General features: G+C 41.5%; 1 long non-coding RNA gene across 1 annotated transcript; it reads right to left on the minus strand.

The window, feature by feature from the left end:
- Positions 1 to 799: 799 nt before the first annotated feature.
- Positions 800 to 26,315, minus strand: LOC140803884 (uncharacterized). Its single transcript, XR_012111969.1, has 3 exons — positions 25,954 to 26,315; positions 25,803 to 25,872; positions 800 to 929 (listed from the first exon to the last, which is right to left on the minus strand). It is a non-coding gene; the product is annotated as an uncharacterized lncRNA (long non-coding RNA).
- Between the last annotated feature and the right edge of the window lie 1,670 nt (positions 26,316 to 27,985).

Consider the following 27,985-nt stretch of genomic DNA (forward strand, 5'->3'; position numbering starts at 1 on the left):
AATTAAACCAAAAATAACAATCGAAAATAAAATATTTACCACGTTAAATATTTGGCTATGTTATGTTCAAAATCCATCATCCAAAATATGCCAACGATAAACAAAAATGTTACAAATTTGAATTTAGTACTGCAATTGACCTTGATACATGTTTGTCATCAACGTGGCAATGTGGCAGTAGAGTCGCATAATATCAAAATTTTCCTAACATAAAATAGGGATATACTGCAATCTTTTTTCATCATCGACCTCGATCTCCTCAAACCTCATCAACATTTTGCATCAAAATCTTCTCATGCCATTTCATCCCTGGCATATAATCCACACATAGAAAGCTCATTAAAACCCCATGTAAGAGATGAGATTGTAAGCAAAGACATGCACTGGAAACACAGCTAACACAAATGGTGCATAGAGACGATAATACATTGTTTTCCCATAATAATTATATCTCATACAATGGAATTTGAAAGCTTAGTGAATTTTGACATTGTATACAATATATCGAATTAGTTAATGATATCAATTTTGTTGCCTAGCTTTGATAGTATCCAAACAATATTGACATTATTAAGAGTACACAAACAACATTTATATACGCAAAATAAAGTCATTACTAGTATATACTGAAGAAAATAGGAATTTTGACATGACCTCCCAATAAATAGGATATCCCAAAAATTTCCAAACAACACAAACAACATTTATATACTCGAAATACTTTGCATATCAAATATATAGTTCAAGACTTTGCATACATATTCGTCAACCTACCTGGAATTGTTACCAAATACACAGTTCAAGACTTTGCATACCTATTCATAACACAAAGCACTTCACCAATACTTTGCATAACTATTCGTAAATATAATCTTGTATGCATTCCGTCCACTTGGATTGCATTTCATCAATTTCTTCCTTAGAGTACTCTGTTTTCATGAACTGTGAACAAACACAATGATAATATTAGTAAAAAATCTTTTAATAAAGACATTTAAAAATGGGAAATACACAATTATTTGTGAATATTAAGAATATGTCGAATATTACAATTGAAGATATTGAGTTCTTCTCACTGGTAGCATTTTTTTTCAATCATTTCTCTCATAAATTTCATAACATAAAAACCACATTGCTTCGAATCTGGTTTTCGTGGACCCTATGTTAAAAAAAATGTTAGTGATTGATACACAAATTGAAATAAACGTTAATTAATGACAAGTACACATGCATACCTTTTGTGACACCTCGACCCAATTAATTAAAATACAGCGGAATTTAAAATTTTCAATTGAAGGATGGAAGGATTACAATTTCATAACATAAAATCATTTACAAAATATTTGCAACCAAAATAAATACATGATCATTCAAATGATATAACAACAAAAATAACATATCATTCTTATGATCATGTCCCAAAATGTCGACAAAATAACATCTTCTTCCTTCCTTCCAACTCTATATGCATATGACCCCGGTCCACAATCACTGTCCTGGTCCGTCGCTCTTAGCTGGATCACATGAAATAACTGAAATGAGTATAAAACTCAGCAAGTGGAACTCTTACATAGCAATGAACATATCATACTCTGGAAATCATAGTTTTAAAAACATAAATACCATCAACTCTGAAATAAATATCATAGCAATAACATAGCAATAGGATGATATTTCTCTTTACTCTGGTTGGATTGATACCAATAGTAACTCTGTCTGTGGTTGCTCGTATCCCATCGATATAAATCGGGATATAAGCCTATGGTCGTTGATCAACTAATTGCATGCAATCTCTGACTATGTATCTATGAATCCAATAAAACATTTGAAACTCTCTCTATGGCATTTAAACAAACACTTTGCAATCACTTACTCTTTTGTATTCCCTTTTCAATATTGAGACATCAATTGCCTCAACAATATACCATAAAGGTATCAATACATAATAATGAATCAAATGAAGGGAATAACGCATTTAAACCTTTGAAACACAATACATATAATATCATGTGAGCACAAGAGATGAAATTCCACTTACAACCCACTAGAACACCTTGAATCTAACTCCTTGGTTGAAATCCTACAACAATAATCCATAAATAACACCATCATCAACTCAATAATCAAGAACCCATGCCAATTAATCCATAAATCCAACAAATACAACAAACCCATATCTTCTCTCCTCCAAAACCAAGAAATAACAACACCAAAAGCTTACCTTAGCTTCCTAGCACCAAGAAGAACTTCGATCTCAACTCAAATCACCAACTAGAAGCTTGAATCGAAGATAGGAAGTGAAAGAAAATGAAGAAACCCTAATCTCTAGAGAGAAAAGTCGAAATGAAAGAGGAAAGAATGAGTGAAGTGAAGACAACTACCCACTTAAAATCTCGAACAGTAACCCGAAATGCGCGACCGCGGGTGCGTTACTCTTGTACCGCGGGTGCGGTAAGCTCACGGCAACTCCACAAAATTCTGGAAAACGACGACCGCGGGTGCGGTCCTGCAATCACCGCGGGTGCGGTGCTACACCGCGGGTGCGGTGTCCTCTATACCGCGGGTGCGGTGTCGCTACGGGAAAAACACCAAAATCCAAGAATTACGACCGCGGGTGCGGTCCTTACCATGAGCGCGGGTACGGTCTGGTCACGGCCAAGACAAAATCTAAGGCAACTAAAATCGAACCAAAACACTGAAACGACGCAACTACCATCAACTAACAATATCAACCACACCTCAAGACAATAATAACCAACAATACTATGGCCCATAATCACAACTCTTAACATCACAACTAAACTTAAACTTAATCAATAAATCCATAACATACGAAAACTTAAACCGTACCGTTCACCAGGCTCGGCTATTACAATATCCCCTCCTTAGAGGAATTTCGCCCTCGAAATTGACGTCACTGCACGAACAACTCAGGATACTTATCTCTCATCTCATCCTCCGGTTCCCACGTAGCCTCTTTGTTCAAATGATTCCTCCAAAGGACTTTAACGATGCCGATCTCTTTATTCCTCAATACTCTGACTTTGCGGTCCAGAATCTGAACCGGAATCTCTTGGTACGTCAAATTCGGCGTCAAGTCCAATGGCTCGTGGTGAAGAACATGGGAAGGATTCGTAATATACTTCCTGAGCATCGATACGTGAAAAACATTGTTAACTCTGTCAAGATCTGGCGGTAAGGCTAATCTGTAAGCTCGATCACCAACTCTATCCAAGATCTCAAAGGGGCCAATAAATCTCGGACTCAACTTGCTCTTCTTGCCAAACCGCATCACACCCTTGAGAGGTGCTATCTTCAGAAACACGTGATCGCCAACCTCAAACTGTAAAGGCCTACGACGAACATCTGCATAGCTCTTCTGTCTCGACTGCGCTGTCTTCATCCTCTCTCGAATAACAACAACAACATCAACTGTCTGTTGGACCAACTCTGGTCCCAACATCTTCCTCTCACCAACCTCGTCCCAATACAAGGGAGATCTGCACTTCCTGCCATAAATTGCTTCGTACGGTGCCATCCCAATCGTCGCTTGGTAGCTATTATTGTATGTGAACTCAACAAGAGGCAATTTAGAATCCCAGCTACCAGAATAATCAATAGTACAAGCTCTGAGCATATCCTCTAGAATCTGAATAACTCTCTATGATTGACCGTCGCTCTGAGGGTTATAAGCTGTACTGAAGGCTAACCGTGAACCCATAGCTCTGTGCAAACTCTTCCAAAATTCTGAGGTAAATCTAGGGTCACGATCAGACACAATCGATACAGGGACACCGTGAAGTCTAACAATCTCCGCTACGTAATCCTCGGCATACTGGTTCATAGAATACGTCGTCTTGACTGGGAGAAAATGCGCTGACTTGGTCAATCGATCGACAATAACCCAAATAGAGTTAAAACCTTTCTGCGTCCTAGGAAGACTAGTCACGAAGTCCATCGTAATATGCTCCCACTTCCACTGAGGAAATCGGCAAAGATAGCAATGTCCCAGCAGGTCTCTGGTGCTCGATCTTCACCTGCTGACAAGTTAAGCACTGAGAAATAAACAAGGCAATATCTTTCTTCATACCTGGCCACCAATAGAGTCTTCGAAGATCCTAATACATCTTGGTACTACCTGGGTGTATCGAATATGGTGCAGTATGAGCCTCTATCAAGACGTCTCGCCGAATATCATCACCAGCGGGAACACAAATACGGCCTCTGAAAGTCACCAAACCGTCTCCATTCAATCCAAACTCTGAGTTACCTCTCTCCTCTGCTCTAGCTCTCAACTCTGTCAACTGAACATCAACAGTCTGCTCTCTACGGATCCTGTCCGTCAATGTAGCCCGAATGACCAACGCTGAAAAGCGAGCAATTGTTCCCGGAACTACCAAAGAAATCTCCTCTCGTTGCAAGTCCAACAACAACAACTTCTGAATCATCGAACTCAAGGAAGAACTCGACTTACGGCTCAAAGCGTCTGCTACAACATTCGCTTTCCCTGGGTGGTAACTGATAGTCACATCATAGTCTTTGACAAGCTCTAACCACCTCCTCTGCCGCATATTGAGCTCCTTCTGGGAAAACAGATACTTCAAACTCTTGTGGTCTGTGAAAATCTCACACTTTTCGCTATATAAGTAGTGTCTCCATATCTTCAAGGCGAAAACCACAGCTGCTAGCTCCAAATCGTGCGTCGGATAATTCTTCTCATAGTCTTTCAACTGTCGAGAAGCATAGGCTATGACCTTACCTCGCTGCATCAGAACTGCACCAAGACCCTTCTTCGACGCATCGGTAAACACAACAAAATCCTTTGAACCACTGGGCAATGAAAGAACAGGAGCTGTCGTCAACTTATCCTTCAAATCTTGGAATGAACTTTGGCAATCAATGGACCACTCGAACTTCACAGTCTTCATCGTCAGATTGGTTAATGGCAGGGCAATCTTGGAGAAATTTGAAATGAAACGATGATAATAACCCGCCAAACCAAGAAAACTGCGTACCTCTGAAACAGTAGTAGGAATAGGCCAACTCTGAATCGCCTCGATCTTCACTGGATCAACAGCTATGCCATCCTTCGAAACAACATGGCCTAAGAAAGAAATCTGATCCAACCAAAATTCACACTTCTTCAACTTGGCAAACAACCTCTTCTCTCTCAACAACTGAAGAACCAATCTAAGATGCTCTGCATGAAGCTCTTTGGTCTTGGAATAAATCAAGATGTCGTCAATGAAAACAATGATGAAGCTATCCAAATAGGGCTTGAACACACGGTTCATCAGGTCCATAAAGACTGAAGGAGCATTGGTCAGACCAAAAGACATCACAAGAAACTCATAATGACCGTACCTGGTCCGGAACGCTGTCTTAGGGATATCAGACTCCATAACCTTCAACTGATAGTAGCCAGCCCTGTGGGGATCCGGGCTCTAACTCAATTCTTTTGGGATTTAATTGGATCTTTGTTTGAAAATGTGGGTCAAAATTTTGCTTTTAACATTAATTTAAATGTATAACTAAAGCATATCATTGTCTTTATAAGACATAAATAACGTAATGTACATAGATTTCTGTCTAGTACAACCATACACTAGTGTTTGCATACCAACTACAACATAGGTGATACAAGTCTAAATAGAAAACACTAGAAATCTACAAGACGGTCTGTCACCTACCCAACCACTCGGGGCAACGGTACGTCTTATTCCTAGACTTCGGTCAACTCTGTATCGAGGGTCTGCACATATAGCAAATCTGCTCCTATGCGTCGATACACCGAAACGTCTAGTTTTGGCCAGTCTGCCAATATCTCCTATCTCAGGACTCGAATATAATTCAATAAACAAGGCATTAAATAATGAAATGTAATAACAATCTAGTATGTGATTTAGGGAAACTCGTATCAAATCTGAATCGAGTTGTGCAATCCCGTGACCACATGAATTATACCTTTCGTCGCACTGTCTGTGTCGTAGTCGAAGTCTCGAATACCAAGTAGCCAATATAAATCTGAAATGGCATAATCAATGTGTACTCTATCAATATACATCTCAACCAATTCAATATACAAGACTGATATCGGTTTCAACATAATTCGACGGCGTAATGGCGTAATTCTTCGATACCGCTCAGCTCAATAATATCATACTCAATCACAATCAACTCGTAATCTCATCTAACATCAATATACATGCTGAAATCTGCATATGCTCAACACAATACATGCTGAAAAATCGAAACAATAGCATACTGTGTCCGAAACTCAATCTGACAACGAATATACGATGCTCTATATCTCAAGACTACATATTCGAACTCAAATATGAATTTCCTCAACACATAAATATCAAAACATGCTGGAAATGAACAATACTTACATCCTTTCGTAGCCAACGATGCAAGGATCACAAATCTTAACTCGGAATATAAATCGGATGGCTAAATCATTCACTCTCAAGTTAAAGATCAAAAGAATGAAAGCTCCTCCCTCTAATCTCTCTCGGTTCTTGAATCTGAATGAAGGAGGAAATGAAGACACATATCAAATATTGCATGCAAAGGGACGAGTGTTATGTTTTCCAAGTGACACGCACTATCGCGGGTGCGGCAGTGTAAGGGCGCGGGTGTGCTGAGCTCTCGGCAGCCATGCCATTTTCTGAATTTCACTCACCGCGGGTGCGGCGCTTGCATCACCGCGGGTGCGGTCTCAGCACCGCGGGTGCGGCTCTTGCATCACCGCGGGTGCGGTGTTGCTTCGCAAAATCTCCCAACTTTCTGTCACCTACACCGCGGGTGCGGTAGTCTTAGCACCGCGGGGGCGGTGTGGCTTCGGCCCTGCTGCTCAAAATTCCATAATTCATGCATTCTTATCTCTACAATTCCAACATCAATGATACCGATAATTCTCGAGCCTTACATTTCTCCCCCTCATAGTCAAGAGTTCGTCCTCGAACTCATGAGTAAATAATAATGCAAGTATTTACAAAACTGTAAAGTCACAACGGAAAGAAAGACTCACATCATAAAAATAGCTCGGGATGCCTCTGTCTCATATCAGATTCTGTCTCCCAAGTTGCTTCTTCAATGCCATGACGACTCCACTGCACCTTGACAAGCGGAATGGTCTTCGTTCTGAGCTGTTTTTCTTTCCGATCAAGAATCTGTATCGGTCGCTCAGCATAGCTCAAAGTCTGATCTAGCTCGGCTTCGTCAGGCTGAATGACATGAGAATCATCTGGCATGTATCTGCGCAACATCGATACATGAAAAACATCATGTATACCGGACAGTGAAGGAGGAAGAGCAAGTCTGTAAGCTCGATCGCCAATCTTCTTAAGGATCTCGTATGGACCGACGTATCTAGGAGACAACTTTCCTTTCTTGCCAAATCTGACAATGCTTCTAAAAGGAGAAATCTTCAAGAATACTCTGTCTCCAACTTCGAATACTAACGGTCTGCGTCTGATATTGGCATATTTCGCTTGCCTATCCTGTGCCGTCTTCATTCTCTTCTGAATGATCTTCACTTTCTCAGTCATATCACGAATCATATCAGGCCCCAACTCTGTTACCTCAGAAATATCATCCCAGTACAACGGAGATCTACACTTCTTACCATACAAAGCTTCGAACGGTGCCATCTCAATGCTAGTCTGATAGCTGTTGTTGTAGGAAAACTCACACAACGGCAATGAATCTTGCCAACTAGTACCGAAATCTAGTACTACAGCTCTCAACATATCCTCTAAAGTCTGGATAGTCCGCTCTGACTGTCCATCTGTCTGAGGATGATAAGCGGTGCTCAGGTGTAAAGTCGTACCCAAAGCCTGCTGCAGGCTGTGCCAAAAGTGAGAAGTGAATCGTGGATCATGATCTGATACGATCGACTTCGGCACACCGTGCAATCTAACGACCTCTCTGACATACAACTCTGCCATCTGATCGTGTCGGTAGGTCATTCTGTACGGAATAAAGCACGCTGATTTGGTCAGTCTGTCTATCACAACCCAAATCGCGTCACAGCCCCGCGAAGATCGAGGTAACTTCGTCACGAAGTCCATGGAAATGTGGTCCCATTTCCACTCAGGAACAGACAAACTCTGAAGTAAACCTCCGGGCTTCTTTCTTTCTGCCTTCACCTGCTGGCAATTCAAACATCTAGACACAAATTCTACAATATCTGTCTTCATCTGCTTCCACCAGAATTGTGTCTTTAAATCATTGTACATTTTCCCGCCACCCGGATGAATGCTGAACCGACTACAATGTGCCTCTGACTTAATCTGTCGTTTCAAATCTGAAACATCTGGCACCACTAGACGGTTATTCACATACAGAACAGAATCTCTGACCTGATACTCTGATTTATGACCAGCTCTGACCATATCAATCGATCTCTGAAGGCTCGGATCAGTTTTCTGCGCCTCTTTGATCCTCAAAATCAGATCTGGCTCAATCTGAATCGCCGTAAGTCGCAACGGTCTATTATCTGTATCAAATGTCAATCCAGACAAGCAACAGTCCTCTACTAAATTCGATACACCTACAGTCGACAAGGAAAGAGCACATACCTTTCGACTCAAGGCGTCTGCCGCTGCATTCGACTTCCCTGGATAGTACTTGATCTCGCAATCGAAATCTTTCAGCAGATCAAGCTCTTTTGATCGGAATAGATCTCAAATTTCTCGCCATACAGGTAATGACGCCAGATCTTGAGTGCAAAAACAATCGCCGCCAATTCAAGATCATGAATCGGGTAACGAGTCTCGTGCGGCTTTAGCTGTCTAGAGGCGTACGCTATCACGTGCCCTCGCTGCATAAGAACACATCCAAGCCCTCTGTGAGATGCATCACAATATACAACGAACTCACCTGTACCAGTAGGAATCGCCAAGACAGGCGCACTAGTCAGCCTCTTCTTCAGCTCTACAAAACTAGCTTCACAATCTTCGGACCACACAAATGGCATATTCTTCTGTGTCAACTGGGTGATAGGCTTCGCTATACTGGAGAAATCTCGAATAAAACGTCGATAATACCCGGCTAGACCCATGAAACTGCGTATCTCTGGCACAGAATTCGGTCTCGGCCAACTGATCACAGCTTCAAATTTACTCGGATCTACCGCAATACCATCTCCAGATATAATATGCCCCAAGAAGACAACCTGTCGCAGCCAGAATTCACACTTGGACAGTTTGGCATACAACTGCTCTTTTCTCAAAGTCTTCAATACAATTCTCAGATGATCTGCATGCTCAGTCAAACTCTTTGAATATACCAAAATATCATCAATGAACACAATCACAAAATCATCTAAATATCTCTGAAAAATGCGGTTCATCAAACTCATAAATACCGCTGGTGCATTCGTCAAACCGAAAGGCATAACAACAAACTCGTAATGTCCATACCTGGTTCGAATGCAGTCTTCGGTATATCAACATCTCTAACTCGGAGCTGATGATACCCTGATCTCAAATCGATCTTCGAGTATACAGAAGATCCATGTAGCTGATCAAACAAGTCGTCGATGCGAGGCAAAGGATACTTGTTCTTCACTGTTGCCTTGTTCAACTGCCTATAATCAATACACAATCGCATCGAACCATCTTTCTTTCGAACGAAAAGCACCGGAGCACCCCAAGGAGATACACTGGGTCTGATATATCCCTTGGACAGAAGATCCTCCAACTGTGCTTTCAACTCTTTCAGCTCTATCGGTGCCATCCTATATGGAGCTCTCGAAATAGGAACACTGCCTGGTACCAGATCAATGCTGAAATCAACCTCTCGAACTGGAGACAACCCTGGAATCTCATCAGGAAAAACATCTGCAAACTCGCAAACCACTGGCAAATCTGCCAATGCTGGGCTCGACTTCAGTAAATCTACTGAATATACGAGAAAGCCCTCTGCTCCTCTCTGAAGCAATCTACTCATAGTCAGAGCAGATACTAAGGGAATCCGAGATCTGGAACCCTTGCCGTAGAATTTCCACTCATCTGTCATCTCGGGTCTGAATCTGACAATCTTGTGGAAACAATCTACAGTGGCCCTGTATTTGGTCAACATGTCTATACCAACTATACAGTCAAAATCAGCTAAACCAAGTACTACACAATCAAGATCAATCTCATGCCCCTCAAACTGAAGCATACAGTGTCTAACAGTAGTCACAGATATCAACCCACTCCCCAACGGAGAAGCTATAGACACTACCGTAGACATCGAATCAATAGGCAATGCATGTCTCAATGCAAAATGTTCAGAGATGAATGTATGAGATGCACCTGTGTCAATCAACACATATGCAGGATAACCGCTAAGAAAACAGTTACCTACAATGACGTCATCTGGCGCCTCCTGCGCCTGCTCCTCTGTCAGGGCAAAAACACGTGCCTGCTGTCGGGGAGGCTGACTCACCGTCTGACTACCTCCTGGTCTCTGCTGAGTCTGTGTGGAGGGTGGCTGGAAGGAGTGCACAGAGGATGCCTGTCTCTCCATCTGTGGCACTGGTGCTGATGACCCTGCACTCTGGAATCGTGGTGCACCTCTCTGGGGACAAACTCTAGCGAAGTGTCCCTGTTGCCTACAGATGTTGCAGCGTCCCATAACTCCTTGACACTGCTCCGTCGCATGTCGTCCTCCACACGAGCCACAATATACGCCACTGTAATCTGAAACCTGACCTCTCTGTCGAGATCCACTCGAACTCGATGAACTACTCCCGGACTTCTTAAACTGTTTACCCTTAGCTTTCAAAAATTCCTTCTTGCCACTACCACTAGATCCACTATCGAAACGAGGAGGAGGTGGTGGAAACTGTACGGTAGTAGGCTGTGGCGGTCTCTGCCCCTGAACACCGTAGGAAGCCCCTCGCTGCCTGATCAAGCCAGCCTTTGCTCCCTTCGCTCAATTCAATGCCTCTGAAAAAGTACTAGGCCGGCCCGTGTTCACCAAGGTAAAGACATCGGGTGTAAGGCCCGAGATAATAAAGATGATATTATTTTAAACCGAGATTATTGAATTAGAGATTTATGGATTGTTGAATTATATTCCAAGATGTTTGGAATTATTTAGGATTGAATTGATTTAAAAAGATGGATCGAGGGCCAAATTGCAATTAATGAGAAATTGAGGGACTAATGTGCAATAAGTGGGATTTGCCACTTGTCATGCCATGCAAAAAGAAACTTGATACGTGCCACATGACTATATTCCACTCCATTTCATTCAGCTCTTTGGTGTGAGATGGCCGAAACCACCATGGAAGAAAGCTTCAAATCCATTTCTCATTTTGCAAGTTGATATCTCAAGATCCAACCATCAAGTTTTCAATCCAAGTATAGATTTTTGTTCCTTGCCTCAAGAGCTTCAAAAGGAGGTAACTTTTATATATTTCCCACAAGTTTCGAAAATAATATGTTGGAGGATTTATGATTTTATTGGTGCTATGTGTTCTTGAGTAGATAGAGATCATAACTCCGTAAACGGATCAATTATCGGATGTCATATGCAATTTGTGTAAAATTCCAGCATGTTGACCGAAATTAGAGGGTGCAGAATTATTATGTTTTGGATTGGTATTGTGGTGGATTATGAGTTGTTGATGCTAGTTGATTGTTGTTTGAGTTATCGGGATACCGAAATTGCGTCGTTATGCCGTCGAATTTGATATAGAATGAGTTTTAATCAATGTCATGACTTGAATGGAATTTGATATTGATATGGTGGAGTTCGAATGGTGCATTCCAGATTCGGTGTGGATAGCCTTGAGTTCAAATGTGTAGCTCCAACCTTGGATAGAAGAATGAGCAATATTTCCTTACTTGTGTTTTATTGACCGAGAATGATTATTGAATTGTTCAAGACTTAGTTGAGTTATATTTTGATAAAGAACCTCTATACATTGTCATCTCAGATTTGACTTGACAGAGTTGACATACCGACCTCGAGACTTCGGCTACGACACAGATTATTCGACAAAGAAAGGTATAATTCATGTGGTCACGGGATTGCACAACTCGATTCAGATTTGATACGAGTTTCCCTAAATCACATACTAGATTGTTATTACATTTCATTATGTAATGCCTTGTTTATTGATTTATATTCGAGTCCTGAGATAGGAGATATTGGCAGACTTGCCAAAACTAGACGTTTCGGTGTATCGACGCATAGGAGCAGATTTGCTATATGTGCAGACCCTCGATACAGAGTTGACCGAAGTCTAGGAATAAGACGTACCGTCGCCCGAGTGGTTGGGTAGGTGACAGACCGTCTTATTCACACGGGATCCCTAGATTAGAAATGAGTCGAGTCAAGATTTAAATGTGAATACAGATTTGTATTCTTCTACATGTGTAGATTTACATTCATGTTATTTGATAGATGCTATGCTTGTGTACATGATTTATGACATTGCATGCATTCATGTTTTATACTGGGATATGTTCTCACCGGAGTTATCCGGCTGTTGTCGTGTCTGTATGTGTGCATGGCAACAGGTGGGGCAGGATCTGTGTCTCGAGCTAGATGAGAGATTGACGATAGCGTGGAGATCACTGGCGTTGCAGATTTCTAGTGTTTTCCTTTTGACTTGTACTACTTATGTTGTAGTTGGGATTTGAACACTAGCGTATGATTTTACCAAACAGACATGTATGTATATTATGTTGTTTATTTAATATCAAGACATGTTATGCTTTAGTTATACATTTAAATTAATGTTAAAAGCAAATTTTTGACACACATTTTCGAGCAAAGATCCAATTAAATCCCAAAAGAATTGAGTTAGAGCCCGGGTCACCACAACAGGTGGTATCAGAGCAGTAGGTTCTGTAGACTGAGATAGAATAGAATGAGCGGGGTAGATCGAGCCATCTTACTTGCTTTTGAGATGCTAGCATGATTATCGCTTTCCCTATTATACGTTGTGTTGTATTATCTGAATTGATTTACAGCATTTCAAGCCTGAATCAGAACCGATTCTCGATCAGAGTCTATGATCAGAGGAGGGCTGAGACAGATGATATTGATTGTCTACTAATCAGTTTGATAATTAGATCTATGCCGCCTAGACGTATACCACCGCCAGAGCAGGGTAGCACATCAGGTGCACAGATGGATGTTACTGCTACGCCGATGGAGACCTTATTGAAGAGATTTCAGTCTTTCCATCCGCCTACTCTGAAGGGTACAGAGAGTGCAGTAGAGTGCGAGAGCTGGCTTGATGATATCGAGATGTTGTTTGAGTCTTTGGCATATACTGATGAGCGACGTGTGAAACTGATAGGGCATCAGATGCAAGAGGTTGCCAAGAGCTGGTGGTTGACTACAAAGAGAGCCTTGGAGCACCGAGGCATTGATATCACATGGAAAGTCTTTAAAGATGAGTTCTATCAGCGCTTCTTCCCCGTCTCTTACCGAAAAGATAAAGGATCTGAATTTGCGAATCTGAAGCAGGGACAGTGAAACATCGAGGAGTATGTTGCTAAATTTTCTGCATTGCTACGATTTGCACCGCATGTAGCAGGGAACGACGAGGCAGTAGCCGATCAGTTCATCAACGGATTGAATCCCGATGTCTTTACCCTGGTGAACACGGGCCGGCCTAGTACTTTTTCAGAGGCACTGAACCGAGCGAAGGGAGCAGAGGCTGGCTTGATCAGGCAGCGAAGGGCTTCCTACGGTGTTCAGGGGCAGAGACCGCCACAGCCTACTACCGTACAGTTTCCACCACCTCCTCCTCGTTTTGACAGTGGAGCTAGTGGTAGTGGCAAGAAGGAATTTCTGAAGGCTAAGGGCAGACAGTTTAAGAAATCCGGAAGCAGTTCATCGAGTTCGAGTGGATCTCGACAGAGAGGTCAGGGTTCAGATTACAGTGGCGTGTATTGTAGCTCATGTGGAGGACGACATGCGACGGAGCAGTGTCAAGGAGTTATGGGACGCTGCAACATCTGTAGGCAACAGGGACACTTCGCTAGAGTTTGTCCCCAGAGAGGTGCACCACGATTCCAGAGTGCAGGGTCATCAGCACCAGTGCCACAGATGGAGAGACAGGCATCCTCTGTACACTCCTTCCAGCCACCCTCCACACAGACACAGCAGAGACCAGGAGGTAGTCAGGCGGTGAGTCAGCCTCCCCGACAGCAGGCCCGTGTTTTTGCCCTGACAGAGGAGCAGGCGCAGGAGGCGCCAGATGACGTCATTGCAGGTAACTGTTTTCTTTGCGGTTATCCTGCATATGTGTTGATTGACACATGTGCATCTCATACATTCATCTCTGAACATTTTGCATTGAGACATGCATTTCCTGTTGAGTCGATGTCTACGGTAGTGTCTATAGCTTCTCCGTTGGGGAGTGGGTTGATATCTGTGACTACTGTTAGACACTGTATGCTTCAGTTTGAGGGGCATGAGATTGATCTTGATTGTGTAGTACTTGGTTTAGCTGATTTTGACTGTATAGTTGGTATAGACATGTTGACCAAATACAGGGCCACTGTAGATTGTTTCCACAAGATTGTCAGATTCAGACCCGAGATGACAGATGAGTGGAAATTCTACGGCAAGGGTTCCAGATCTCGGATTCCCTTAGTATCTGCTCTGACTATGAGTAGATTACTTCAGAGAGGAGCAGAGGGCTTTCTCGTATATTCAGTAGATTTACTGAAGTCGAGCCCAGCATTGGCAGATTTGCCAGTGGTTTGCGAGTTTGCAGATGTTTTTCCTGATGAGATTCCAGGGTTGCCTCCAGTTCGAGAGGTTGATTTCAGCATTGATCTGGTACCAGGCAGTGTTCCTATTTCGAGAGCTCCATATAGGATGGCACCGATAGAGCTGAAAGAGTTGAAAGCACAGTTGGAAGATCTTCTGTCCAAGGGATATATCAGACCTAGTGTATCTCCTTGGGGTGCTCCGGTGCTTTTCGTTCGAAAGAAAGATGGTTCGATGCGACTGTGTATTGATTATAGGCAGTTGAACAAGGCAACAGTGAAGAACAGGTATCCTTTGCCTCGCATCGACGACTTGTTTGATCAGCTACAGGGATCTTCTGTATACTCGAAGATCGATTTGAGATCAGGGTATCATCAGCTCCGAGTTAGAGATGTTGATATACCGAAGACTGCATTCCGAACCAGGTATGGACATTACGAGTTTGTTGTTATGCCTTTCGGTTTGACGAATGCACCTGCGGTGTTTATGAGTTTGATGAACCGCATTTTTCAGAGATATTTAGATGATTTTGTGATTGTGTTTATTGACGACATTTTGGTGTATTCGAAGAATTTAACTGAGCATGCAGATCACCTGAGGATTGTATTGAAGACTTTGAGAAAAGAGCAGTTGTATGCCAAACTGTCCAAGTGTGAATTCTGGCTGCGACAAGTTGTCTTCTTGGGGCATATTATATCTGGAGATGGTATTGCGGTAGATCCGAGTAAAGTTGAGGCTGTGATCAGTTGGCCGAGACCGATTTCTGTGCCTGAGATACGCAGTTTCATGGGTCTAGCCGGGTATTATCGTCGTTTTATCCGAGATTTCTCCAGTATAGCGAAGCCTATCACCCAGTTGACCCAGAAGAACATGCCATTTGTGTGGTCAGAAAAGTGTGAGAGCAGTTTTGTTGAGCTGAAGAAGAGGCTGACTAGTGCGCCTGTCTTGACGATTCCTTCAGGTACAGGTGAGTTCGTTGTATATTGTGATGCATCTCACAGAGGGCTTGGATGTGTTCTTATGCAGCGAGGGCACGTGATAGCGTACGCCTCTAGACAGCTGAAGCCGCACGAGACTCGTTACCCGATTCATGATCTTGAATTGGCGGCGATTGTTTTTGCACTCAAGATCTGGCGTCATTATCTGTATGGCGAGAAATTTGAGATCTATTCCGATCATAAGAGCCTGAAGTATCTCTTTTCTCAGTCAGAGTTGAATATGAGGCAGCGACGATGGCTTGATCTGCTAAAAGATTTTGATTGCGAGATCAAATACCATCCAGGAAAATCGAATGCAGCGGCAGACGCCTTGAGTCGAAAGGTATGTGCTCTTTCCTTGTCGACTATAGGTGTATCGAGTTTAGTAGAAGATTGTTGCTTGTCTGGATTAACATTTGATACAGAGAGTATACCGTTGCGACTTGCTGCGATTCAGATTGAGCCAGACTTGATTATGAGGATCAAAGAAGCGCAAAGAACTGATCCGAGTGTTCAGAGATCGATTGATATGGTCAGAGCTGGACATATCTCAGAATATCAGGTCAGAGATTCTATTCTGTATGTGAATAACCGTCTAGTAGTGCCAGATGTTTCAGATTTGAGACGACAGATTATGTCAGAGGCACATTGTAGTCGGTTCAGCATTCATCCGGGTGGCAGGAAAATGTACAATGATTTGAAGACGCAATTCTGGTGGAAGCAAATGAAGACAGACATTGCAGAATTTGTGTCTAAATGTCTGAATTGCCAGCAGGTGAAGGCAGAAAGAAAGAAGCCCGGAGGATTACTTCAGAGTTTGTCTGTTCCTGAATGGAAATGGGACCACATTTCCATGGATTTCGTGACGAAGTTACCTCGATCTTCGCGGGGCTGTGACGCGATTTGGGTTATGATAGACAGACTGACCAAACCAGCGTGCTTTATTCCGTACAGAATGACCTACCGACACGATCAGATGGCAGAGTTATATGTCAGAGAGGTCGTCAGATTGCACGGTGTGCCGAAGTCGATCGTATCAGATCGTGATCCACGATTTACTTCTCACTTTTGGCATAGCTTGCAGCAGGCTTTAGGTACGACTTTACACCTAAGCACCGCTTATCATCCTCAGACAGACGGACAGTCAGAGCGGACTATCCAGACTTTAGAGGATATGTTGAGAGCTGTAGTACTAGATTTCGGTACTAGTTGGCAAGATTCATTGTCGTTGTGTGAGTTTTCCTACAACAACAGCTATCAAACTAGCATTGAGATGGCACCGTTCGAAGCTTTGTATGGTAAGAAGTGCAGATCTCCGTTGTACTGGGATGATATTTCTGAGGTACCAGAGTTGGGGCCTGATATGATTCGTGATATGACTGAGAAAGTGAAGATCATTCAGAAGAGAATGAAGACGGCACAGGATAGGCAAGCGAAATATGCCAATATCAGACGCAGACCATTAGTATTCGAAGTTGGAGACAGAGTATTCTTGAAGATTTCTCCTTTTAGAAGCATTGTCAGATTTGGCAAGAAAGGAAAGTTGTCTCCTAGATACGTCGGTCCATACGAGATCCTTGAGAAGATTGGCGATCGAGCTTACAGACTTGCTCTTCCTCCTTCACTGTCCGGTATACATGACGTTTTTCATGTATCGATGTTGCGCCGATACATGCCGGATGATTCTCATGTTATTCAACCTGACGAAGCCGAGCTAGATCAGACTCTGAGCTATGTTGAAAGACCGATACAGATTCTTGATCGGAAAGAGAAACAACTTAGAACCAAGACCATTCCGCTTGTGAAAGTTCAGTGGACTCGTCATGGAATTGAAGAAGCTACTTGGGAGACTGAATCAGATATGAGACAGGAATTCCCAGAGTTATTCCACTGATGTGAGTTCCTATTTCAGTTTCTATTATTTCTGAATTGATTGCCTGTGATATGATTGCTTGAGATTTCGAGGACGAAATCATGTCTTAGAGGGGGAGAATTGTAAGGCCCGAGATAATAAAGATGATATTATTTTAAACCGAGATTATTGAATTAGAGATTTATGGATTGTTGAATTATATTCCAAGATGTTTGGAATTATTTAGGATTGAATTGATTTAAAAAGATGGATCGAGGGCCAAATTGCAATTAATGAGAAATTGAGGGACTAATGTGCAATAAGTGGGATTTGCCACTTGTCATGCCATGCAAAAAGAAACTTGATACGTGCCACATGACTATATTCCACTCCATTTCATTCAGCTCTTTGGTGTGAGATGGCCGAAACCACCATGGAAGAAAGCTTCAAATCCATTTCTCATTTTGCAAGTTGATATCTCAAGATCCAACCATCAAGTTTTCAATCCAAGTATAGATTTTTGTTCCTTGCCTCAAGAGCTTCAAAAGGAGGTAACTTTTATATATTTCCCACAAGTTTCGAAAATAATATGTTGGAGTATTTATGATTTTATTGGTGCTATGTGTTCTTGAGTAGATAGAGATCATAACGCCGTAAACGGATCGATTATCGGATGTCATATGCAATTTGTGTAAAATTCCAGCATGTTGACCGAAATTATAGGGTGCAGAATTATTATGTTTTGGATTGGTATTGTGGTGGATTATGAGTTGTTGATGCTAGTTGATTGTTGTTTGAGTTATCGGGATACCGAAATTGCGTCGTTATGCCGTCGAATTTGATATAGAATGAGTTTTGATCAATGTCATAACTTGAATGGAATTTGATATTGATATGGTGGAGTTCGAATGGTGCATTCCAGATTCGGTGTGGATATCCTTGAGTTCAAATGTGTAGCTCCAACCTTGGATAGAAGAATGAGCAATATTTCCTTACTTGTGTTTTATTGACCGAGAATGATTATTGAATTGTTCAAGACTTAGTTGAGTTATATTTTGATAAAGAACCTCTATACATTGTCATCTCAGATTTGACTTGACAGAGTTGACATACCGACCTCGAGACTTCGGCTACGACACAGATTATTCGACAAAGAAAGGTATAATTCATGTGGTCACGGGATTGCACAACTCGATTCAGATTTGATACGAGTTTCCCTAAATCACATACTAGATTGTTATTACATTTCATTTATGTAATGCCTTGTTTATTGATTTATATTCGAGTCCTGAGATAGGAGATATTGGCAGACTTGCCAAAACTAGACGTTTCGGTGTATCGACGCATAGGAGCAGATTTGCTATATGTGCAGACCCTCGATACAGAGTTGACCGAAGTCTAGGAATAAGACGTACCGTCGCCCGAGTGGTTGGGTAGGTGACAGACCGTCTTATTCACACGGGATCCCTAGATTAGAAATGAGTCGAGTCAAGATTTAAATGTGAATACAGATTTGTATTCTTCTACATGTGTAGATTTACATTCATGTTATTTGATAGATGCTATGCTTGTGTACATGATTTATGACATTGCATGCATTCATGTTTTATACTGGGATATGTTCTCACCGGAGTTATCCAACTGTTGTCGTGTCTGTATGTGTGCATGGCAACAGGTGGGGCAGGATCTGGGTCTCGAGCTAGATGAGAGATTGACGATAGCGTGGAGATCACGGGCGTTGCAGATTTCTAGTGTTTTCCTTTTGACTTGTACTACTTATGTTGTAGTTGGGATTTGAACACTAGCGTATGATTTTACCAAACAGACATGTATGTATATTATGTTGTTTATTTAATATCAAGACATGTTATGCTTTAGTTATACATTTAAATTAATGTTAAAAGCAAATTTTTGACCCACATTTTCGAGCAAAGATCCAATTAAATCCCAAAAGAATTGAGTTAGATCCCGGGTCACCACATCGGGGTTCAGCCCGTTGATAAACTGATCAGCCACTGCCTCGTCGTTCCCTGCTACATGCGGTGCAAATCGTAGCAATGCAGAAAATTTAGCAACATACTCCTCGATGTTCCACTGTCCCTGCTTCAGATTCGCAAATTCAGCTCCTTTATCTTTTCGGTAAGAGACGGGGAAGAAACGCTGATAGAACTCATCCTTGAAGACTTTCCACGTGATGTCAATGCATCGGTGCTCCAAGGCTCTCTTCGTAGTCAACCACCAGCTCTTGGCAACCTCTTGCATCTGATGCCCTATCAGTTTCACACGTCGCTCATCAGTATATGCCAAAGACTCAAACAACATCTCGATAACATCAAGCCAGCTCTCGTACTCTACTGCACTCTCTGTACCCTTCAGGGTAGGCGGATGGAAAGACTGAAATCTCTTCAATAAGGTCTCCATCGGCGTAGCAGTAACATCCATCTGAGCACCTGATGTGCTACCCTGCTCTGGCTGTGGTATACGTCTAGGCGGCATAGATCTGATTATCACACTGATTAGTACACAATCATTATCATCTGTCTCAGCCCTCCTCTGATCATAGACTCTGATCGAGAATCGGTTCTGATTCAGGCTTGAAATGCTGTAAATCAATTCAGATAATACAACACAACATATAATAGGGAACGCAATAATCATGCTAACATCTCAAAAGCAAGTAAGATGACTCGATCTACCCCGCTCATTCTATTCTATCTCAGTCTACAGAACCTACTGCTCTGATACCACCTGTTGTGGGGATCCGGGCTCTAACTCAATTCTTTTGGGATTTAATTGGATCTTTGTTCGAAAATGTGGGTCAAAATTTTGCTTTTAACATTAATTTAAATGTATAACTAAAGCATATCATTGTCTTTATAAGACATAAATAACGTAATGTACATACATGTCTGTCTAGTACAACCATACACTAGTGTTTGCAAACCAACTACAACATAGGTGATACAAGTCTAAATAGAAAACACTAGAAATCTGCAACGCCCGTGATCTCCACGCTATCGTCAATCTCTCATCTAGCTCGAGACCCAGATCCTGCCCCACCTGTTGCCATGCACACATACAGACACGACAACAGCCGGATAACTCCGGTGAGAACATATCCCAGTATAAAACATGAATGCATGCAATGTCATAAATCATGTACACAAGCATAGCATCTATCAAATAACATGAATGTAAATCTAAATATGTAGAAGAATACAACTCTGTATTCAACATTTAAATCTCGACTCGACTCATTTCTAATCTAGGGATCCCGTATGAATAAGACGGTCTGTCACCTACCCAACCACTCGGGGCAACGGTACGTCTTATTCCTAGACTTCGGTCAACTCTGTATCGAGGGTCTGCACATATAACAAATCTGCTCCTATGCGTCGATACACCGAAACGTCTAGTTTTGGCCAGTCTGCCAATATCTCCTATCTCAGGACTCGAATATAATTCAATAAACAAGGCATTACATAATGAAATGTAATAACAATCTAGTATGTGATTTAGGGAAACTCGTATCAAATCTGAATTGAGTTGTGCAATCCCGTGACCACATGAATTATACCTTTCGTCGCACTGTCTGTGTCGTAGTCGAAGTCTCGAATACCAAGTAGCCAATATAAATCTGAAATGGCATAATCAATGTGTACTCTATCAATATACATCTCAACCAATTCAATATACAAGACTGATATCGGTTTCAACATAATTCGACGGCGTAATGGCGTAATTCTTCGATACCGCTCAGCTCAATAATATCATACTCAATCACAATCAACTCGTAATCTCATCTAACATCAATATACATGCTGAAATCTGCATATGCTCAACACAATACATGCTGAAAAATCGAAACAATAGCATACTGTGTCCGAAACTCAATCTGACAACGAATATACGATGCTCTATATCTCAAGACTACATATTCGATCTCAAATCTGAATTTCCTCAACACATAAATATCAAAACATGCTGGAAATGAACAATACTTACATCCTTTCGTAGCCAACGATGCAAGGATCACAAATCTTAACTCGGAATATAAATCGGATGGCTAAATCATTCAAACTCTCAAGTTAAAGATCAAAAGAATGAAAGCTCCTCCCTCTAAGCTTTCTCGGTTCTTGAATCTGAATGAAGGAGGAAATGAAGACACTTATCAAATATTGCATGCAAAGGGACGAGTGTTATGTTTTCCAAGTGACACGCACTATCGCGGGTGCGGCAGTGTAAGGGCGCGGGTGCGCTGAGCTCTCGGCAGCCATGCCATTTTCTGAATTTCACTCACCGCGGGTGCGGCGCTTGCATCACCGCGGGTGCGGTCTCAGCACCGTGGGTGCGGCTCTTGCATCACCGAGGGTGCGGTGTTGCTTCGCAAAATCTCCCAACTTTCTGTCACCTACACCGCGGGTGCGGTAGTCTTAGCACCGCGGGGGCGGTGTGGCTTCGGCCCTGCTGCTCAAAATTCCATAATTCATGCATTCTTATCTCTACAATTCCAACATCAATGATACCGATAATTCTCGAGCCTTACAAGCCCGAAGATCAATCTTCGAAAATACAGTGGCACCCTAAAGTTGGTCAAATAGATCGTCAATCCATGGCAACGGATACTTGTTCTTGATAGTCACTTTGTTGAGCTCCCTATAGTCGATACACAGCCGTAAAGACCCATCTTTCTTCTTGAAAAACAAAACCGGAGCTCCCCAAGGCGAACTCGGTCGAATAAAACCCTTGTCCAAAAGATCCTGCAACTGCATCTTCAACTCCTTCATCTCGGTAGGGGCCATCCTATACGGAGCCTTAGAAATAGGAACCGTACCTGGAGCTAGATCAATCACAAACTCAACATCCCTGTCCGGCGGCAAACCCGGCACATCATCCTCAAACACATCAGCAAACTCTCTCACCACATCAATATCATCAATATTCAACTTAATCATTCTATCCACATCCACAATAGAAGCCAGAAATACATCACAACCTCTACACATCAACTTCTCAGCCTCAAGACAAGATATAAAAGGAAGGACCAGCGAAGTACCTGCACTGGCGAGCATACCTTCCCTATTGCCATCATCTGCAAAAGTCACCGTTTAGCAACGCAATCAATCACTGCACGATAAGTCGAAAGCCAATCCATGCCAAGAATAACATCAAAAGCAACCATAGGAATAACAATCAAATCAGCAAAAACAACTCGCTCCTCAATACGAACAGGGCACGCGTACACAATCGACGTCCGGCACAACACATCCCCCGAAGGCAAAACAACATTGAACTGGAGGGGAAGAACAGAAGGAACTATACCCAACGATCTCAAAAACAATTCAGACATAAAAGAATGAGTAGCACCTGTATCAATCAAATTCGTTGCTACTCTGCCTGAAATTAAAATAGCGCTAGAGATCACAGATGAATCATGGTTTATACCTTCCTTGGTCATCGTAAAGATGCGACCCTGCACCTTATCCTTGCTCGCTCCCCTTGGACAATCTTTAGCAATATGGCCAGCCGTGCCACAACGGTAACAAGTATGAGTGCCAAATCTGCACTCTCCTCGGTGATGTCTGCTGCACTTAGGACACAGAGGCTTCTCGGGATCAACTGGAACTGACGGTGGTCTAGGACTCGATTCCACTTTGCCCTTCCCTTTGAAACGATCCTCGCCTCTCGGATTCGAGCCCTGGCCTCTCTGAACAATAACTTGATGCCTCTCCTGCCTCTCTCTGGCGATATCCTTCTCGTCTTGTTCAGCCAACAACGCCTTCGACACAATCTCTTTGAAAGTCACAGCCTTGGACATGTTGATATCTCTCCTGATCTCTGCACGAAGGCCTCGAATGAAATGAGCGCCTTTGTCCTTGTCGTTTGAAGCAATATACGGAGCAAATAGACAACCCTCCTCGAACTTGAGAATGTACTCATCAACGTTCATGCCTCCCTGTCGAAGCTCCAAGAACTCAGTCACCTTCCTAGCTCGAAGTGCGTCTGGGAAATACTTGTCATAGAAAAGATCGGTGAACTCTGACCACTTCAAAGCCGGTAGGTCAACACCAACCTTGGTCGCATTCCACCAGATACGTGCAGCCTTTACCAACAAGAATACTGCACAGCTGATCCTGTCTTTATCTTCATACTAGAGATGGTCGAAGATTGCTTCAAGCGCTTTGACCCACTCGACAGCCACTAACGGATCAGTGCTACCTGCGAATTCCGGTGGATCCATTCTCTTAAAAGCAGAAAAGACGGCATCAGTGCCAACTGCCTGAGCTACTTGGCCTCTCACTTGGCCTCTACCCTGTCCTGTTCCTTGCAATCGAAGCAGCTGCTGAATCTGCTCGCTATGGACTTTGGCCTGCTCTTTAAGCAACTTTCCGAACTCGTCGACAACTCTCGAGGAAGAACTATCCTCACCCTCTGACGCCTTACGCTTAGGAGGCATACTCTACAATGTGCTCACGAAAAGTAAATCAATAGATAACAATGGATAGATGCAAAGAAAACATACCCGGACAGTTGAAAGTAGACGAAGTCATATGCATTGGTCCGAAGAACAGTGCTCTGATACCACTAAATGTGACACCTCGACCCAATTTAATTAAAATACAGCGGAATTTAAAATTTTCAATTGAAGGATGGAAGGATTACAATTTCATAACATAAAATCATTTACAAAATATTTGCAACCAAAATAAATACATGATCATTCAAATGATATAACAACAAAAATAACATATCATTCTTATGATCATGTCCCAAAATGTCGACAAAATAACATCTTCTTCCTTCCTTCCAACTCTATATGCATATGACCCCGGTCCACAATCACTGTCCTGGTCCGTCGCTCTTAGCTGCATCACATGAAATAACTGAAATGAGTATAAAACTCAGCAAGTGGAACTCTTACATAGCAAGGAACATATCATACTCTGGAAATCATAGTTTTAAAAACATAAATATCATCAACTCTGAAATAAATATCATATCAATAGCATAACAATAGGATGGTATATCTCTTTTCTCTGGTTGGATTGATACCAATAGTAACTCTGTCTGTGGTTGCTCGTATACCATCGATATAAATCGACAACTCTGAGGGATATAAGCCTATGGTCGTTGATCAACTAATTGCATGCAATCTCTGACTATGTATCTATCAATCCAATAAAACATTTGAAACTCTCTCTATGGCATTTAAACAAAGACTTTGCAATCACTTACTCTTTTGTATTCCCTTTTCAATATTGAGACATCAATTGCCTCCACAATATACCACAAAGGTATCAATACATAATAATGAATCAAATGAAGGGAATAACGCATTAAAACTTTGAAACACAATACATATAATATCATGTGAGCACAAGAGATGAAATTCCACTTACAACCCACTAGAACACCTTGAATCTAACTCCTTGGTTGAAATCCTACAACAATAATCCATAAATAACACCATCATCAACTCAATAATCAAGAACCCATGCCAATTAATCCATAAATCCAACAAATATAACAAACCCATATCTTCTCTCCTCCAAAACAAAGAAATAACAACACCAAAAGCTTACTTTAGCTTCCTAGCACCAAGAAGAACTTCGATCTCAACTCAAATCACCAACTAGAAGCTTGAATCGAAGTTAGGAAGTGAAAGAAAATGAAGAAACCCTAATCTCTAGAGAGAAAAGTCGAAATGAAAGAGGAAAGAATGAGTAAAGTGAAGTCAACTACCCACTTAAAATCTCGAACAGTAACCCGAAATGCGCGACCGCGGGTGCGTTACCCTTGTACCGCGGGTGCGGTAAGCTCACAGCAACTCCACAAAATTCTGGAAAACGACGACCGCAGGTGCAGTCCTGCAATCACCGCGGGTGCGGTGCTACACCGCGGGTGTGGTGTCCTCTATACCGCGGGTGCGGTGTCGCTACGGGAAAAACACCAAAATCCAAGAATTACGACCGCGGGTGCGGTCCTTACCATGAGCGCGGGTGCGGTCTGGTCACGGCCAAGACAAAATCTAAGGCAACTAAAATCGAACCAAAACACTGAAACGACGCAACTACCATCAACTAACAATATCAACCACACCTCAAGACAATAATAACCAACAATACTATGGCCCATAATCACAACTCTTAACATCACAACTAAACTTAAACTTAATCAATAAATCCATAACATACGAAAACTTAAACCGTACCGTTCATCAGGCTCGGCTATTACACCTTTACTACTTCCCATATAGCTTGTTTTTTCCCTTTCCTTTCCTTGTTTGAATTAAACAATCTTACACTCCTGCATACATCAGTAACAGTCAACATATGAGTGTTTTATTCACTAAATTAAAGTTGACATAAAAACAAAATATTAACTTACATATCCACCACATATTTTCAGTCATCGTAACGGTTTCGATGACTAAGTGAATCAAACAAATAAACCATCTCCTTGTAAGAATCGATGACTGTGAAAATACAATGGTAACTACGCACAGAACAAATAAATAGTGCATACAATTCTATAAAATGTCGAGAAAATAAATTAAATTTGATATTGTAATTTTGACTCACCCAACATTATGTGGTACTAAAACTAGTTGATTTCTTGATGCACCACTCAGTCTTTCGGCCAAAACACTTGCTCTTTCATTCAAGTGTTCGATTTTACCGTTTTTGTCAAGTTTGGTCACATATGGTATGTATGGGATCGTGTGTGGATTCACAAATCTAAAGTTGTCGGTCTTGTTATCCATTTTTTTTCATCTTTTTATACAGATGCGTACAATTTACAACAAAATAATGTGAATTTGCTAAATTAATTAAGTTTATACAGCTTAAGTGGTCAACAAACAAAAGAAGAAGACTTACCACATGTACACAAATATACAATTGGCAGATATTGGATCCAAACTATATAAAGGAATGATGTCTTCAACGTGCAGAAGTAGTTCGTAATCCTTGTCAAATAATTCATGATAAAAAAGAATTGATAGATTTTGTTCATCGATTAGAGAATGTTTACAATAACAATACAATAGATGTAAAGATCTTGGCACACTTGAAGACAAACCAATTTTATTTTTGTGGTCGACATTTTTCTTCCTTTGAAGCTTCTAAACATTGCGAATGTACACATGTTAGCTGCAATATTGTATTCTTTATGATACTTTAAATTTAAATATAAATTGACATTTATCTCATCTTGCATTACTACCAAGTGTGTTGGCCAAGCTACATGTGTTCCTATAGCATCACCAACAATATCACATTCATTTGGAATTGGAAATGGCAAATGTGCTAATTTCTCCACAACATTATCAATGGATACATGCATGCAACTCATGGGTGATGGAACACCATGAAATAATTTATCATCCGCAATGACAAGGACAATTGTACCGTAGGCAACAATATTTGTCCTAGATTGCAATGCCAATGCAACCGGCTTACCCTATAAGACAGATAATCATGTTATAAATTGATACAATCATAGTCATGGACAACAATCAGCTACCTGCAAAAATTCAACATTGCTCAAAGCTCTCACGTCATCATCATGCGAAGTTGCATAGTTCGAGACACCTTTTTGATTTTATCGTCACTCATGGGATGCAACTTTACTGAGCAACTACCTTTTCTTCAATGTCAAAGTTGCTTGCACCCTTTTTGAACATTTCTTCAAGTCTCTATATGCGTCCATCTTGATCTGATATGCGTGCATTTTGTTCTGCGATGCGTGCATCTTGTTCTGATATTAATATCTTCGCCTCCATCAACTCCTTTGTTTGATTAAGGATTATATGGTCATCACCAAGAGGACTCTTCCATACTCTACCAATATTAAAGTAGATTCTTGTAGTGATATGACCTCCAACACCTCTCACACGACCAGAATGTTCATGTGAATCTAGTGCTTTCGTAAGGATATCATTTTTTCCCTCTTCAAAATGCAACGTACCCTCGATTTTTTGTTGCACATAACCATCCTGTCATGACAGAAGAACAATATCAAAATTACTAAAAACAGTTATAATGAATAAAAATTACTCATTTTCATGTATTGGTTGCTTACAATCTTTTCTATTGCCAATTTCAATTCATCACCTTCATATTCACCCTTCTTATTGATTTCTTCCACATAATTGCTCGATTTATATCATCATCGTCACATAACTCAACTGCCTACAAATAATATGTATGATATCAACAAATTTAAAAATCACATAGCATGGATGTAAACTTTCCGAATTAACTCACTTTCTCATACTTACTATTTAGTCGGCAAAACGTTCATATCCTTTGCGAGACATATGATGGGGGTATATGTTTTGCTTTCTTCTCTTCTTTTGTTCATCACGTAGTTTCTAGTTAATTGAAAACTGACCACATATATCAGATTTCAATATAAA

Source organism: Primulina eburnea, chromosome 10 (assembly GCF_022965805.1).
Source record: "Primulina eburnea isolate SZY01 chromosome 10, ASM2296580v1, whole genome shotgun sequence".
In the NCBI taxonomy this organism is placed as follows: domain Eukaryota; kingdom Viridiplantae; phylum Streptophyta; class Magnoliopsida; order Lamiales; family Gesneriaceae; genus Primulina; species Primulina eburnea.